The sequence below is a fragment of the Bos javanicus genome, chromosome 19 (assembly GCF_032452875.1).
Source record: "Bos javanicus breed banteng chromosome 19, ARS-OSU_banteng_1.0, whole genome shotgun sequence".
NCBI classification, from domain to species: Eukaryota; Metazoa; Chordata; class Mammalia; order Artiodactyla; family Bovidae; genus Bos; species Bos javanicus.
In genome coordinates, this window is record NC_083886.1 from 61567576 (window position 1) to 61570355 (window position 2780).

A 2780-nucleotide genomic window follows, 5' to 3' on the forward strand; every position below is an offset into this window, starting at 1 on the left:
ACACACACACAGAAACACACACACATACCTCATGCATACCATGTATACCATATATTTTTTGATCGAATGCTTAAGTCTTTGATTCATTTTGACTTTTATACGTGGTTTAAGGTCAGAACTTTTAAATCATGAATTTAAATTGACATCTGAAATCACTTAATTCACCATTGGATTTAAATATCATTTGGTGTAATATTTGAACTAATCATTAAATTCCTTTTAAAATAATCATAGAATATTTTTTCAGGCTGGCCTATCTCCCACGTTTCCTTCAAAATTCCACTGAAGTGTTCCAGTCTGGAAGAATTCCAAGACGCCTTCCTCCTCAACATATACTTATCTCAAGTGGTCTTAAATGACTCATTTCTGAGCTTTTCTGCTGTAGTCACCATAATTGATGATACTTTTTATTCACTTTGCCTCCAAGAAACTGTTAATCCTTCAAGCACAAATTGTATCCTGGTATTCGCACATTCCTGGGTTTTCCTGATGGCTGAGTTGATAAAGAATCCGCCTGCAATGCAGGAGACCCAAGTTCCATCCCTGGGTTGGGAAGATCCCCTGGGGAAGGAAATGGCAACAGAAATGCCATAGATAGAGGGCCTGTAGCCTGGTGGGCTACAGTCCATGGAGTTGCAAATAGAGCAACTAAGAATACTGGAGTGAGTTGCCCTGCCCTTCTGCAGGAGATCTTCCCAACCCAGGGATTGAACCCATGTATCTTATGTCTCCTGCATTGGCAGGCAGGTTCAAAGGGCAGGGCAACCCACTCCAGTATTCTTGCCTGGAGAATCCCATGGACAGAGGAGCCTGGTGGGCTGCAGTCCACTAGGTTGCAAAGAGTCGGACAGAACTGAGCAACGACTCACAGCACAGCAAAGCGCCACCTGGGAAGCCCCCCCCACCCCAGATTCTTAACCACCCTTTTCATTCAAAGATGAACTTGCATATTGAAAACTTGGGGGTTGGGGCAGTGAGAAGTCATTTCCTTTGGAGTTTTTGATGGAAAAAATAGAGGAACACACGTAACGTTCCCTGAAAATCACACAAACTATTTGGAATCATGACTTTGGGAAATTATCCCTCAATCAGGATCACAAGAAACTATACATGGAAGACACATACACAGTTATTCTAAGTTTGAAAATATATCCAATTAATATTTTGCAGTTTGCAAAATTTTCTCTATACGCAAAATGAAAGTGTTAGTCTCTCAGTCGTGTCCGACTCTTTGTGACCCCATGGACTGTAGACTGCCAGGCTCCTCTGTCCATGGGATTCTCCAGGCAAAAATACTGGAGTGGGTTGCCATTTCCTCCTCCAGGGGATCTTCCTGACCCAGGGATCAAACCCAGGTCTCTTGCATTGCAGGTGAGCTCTTTACCATCTGAACCCCCAGGGACGCCCTCTCTACAGAGAGCAGTTCCTCACCTTGTCCATCTTCTCTCAAGCCAGTCACCTTCTGTATACATGCGAGCTTCTTTAGAACCATCTGTCGCTCTTTCTAAGGAGCCAGCTCATTTGCTTAATACAAATTGATAAGATTTTTGAAAACACAGATACGAAGTCTCCCTAGCCTTCTAGACTGTTGAAACCTAAAGTGTATCATAATACCCCATTCTTCATTTTGTATTTTATCTCTTTTAGTAGTCTTTCTGTGTGTGTGTGTGTATATATATTTTTTTACCCCCTCTGTCTTTGCTTTTTGTAAATAAGATGTACAAGTTAAAAAACTCCAATTGGACTGAATCCAGCAGTCGTATTTCATCCAGAGTTTTGTATCCGACTACTTTGGGAGGAAAAAAAAATGTCAACAAGCTCTAAGTTCGCAATGACAAATGTGAACTTCATCTCGAAACCATGTATGGGTGACATTTGCATGCGGATTTCTCTGCTACCCTAATGGTTAAATTTCAAAGCACATCTTTCCTTTTATCTTCAGCTGAATGAGACATCAAAATAAGGGCCAGATAAAGGCGGAAGTCCTTTGTCTGAAACTGCCCAGGCCCGGCCAGCTGTGATGAAAACTGTCTGAAGTTTCACAGGCTTCTTGTCTGGCCTGAAAGCTGGCGTTTGCCTCTTTTATTTTGGAAGTTTTAAAGGAATAGTGCATCTTAGCACACAGTGTCCTGCGGGACAATGGGAGGCCTGTTCCTGGCGGCGTCTGAACGTAGAAGTTAGATTAAATCATTTATTAGATAATAAGCCGCTGATTGCACAGGGGATACGTGCCGTCTTTCACTGTAATCGTGTTGATTTCTAAGGTCAGCCTGGCGTTTGGTGAAATCCCGAGGGGAAGACTCAGTGGGACTGTGTGCCGCTCACTGGGGACTCTAACCCTTTATATGCATTTGGTTTCCTAATGTCTCAGTGGAAGTGAGGCGATCAAGCCTTTCGCTCTAGTTTGTTGATTTTTGAATACATACTTTGTCGGTAGAGGATTGTATCTGATGATAGGAGTGAGGGCCAAACACACCAAACGCGGTGCATCCATTACATTTGGTCAATTTCAGTTAGGAAATCAGGGCGTTTCACTCCGAGCAGCAGGCAGATTTCGCCGTTGTTGCCGTTCAGTCCCTCAGGCGTGTCCGACTCTTTGCAGACCCACGCACCACAGCCCACGAGGCTCCTCTGTCCATGAGATTCCCCAGGCAAGAATGCTGAAGTAGGTTGCAATTTCCTCCTGCACGGGATCTTCCCAACCCAGGGATCGAACCCATGGAGGGATCGAACCCATGGCGTCTCCTGCATTGGCAGGTGGATTCTTTAACACTGAGCCA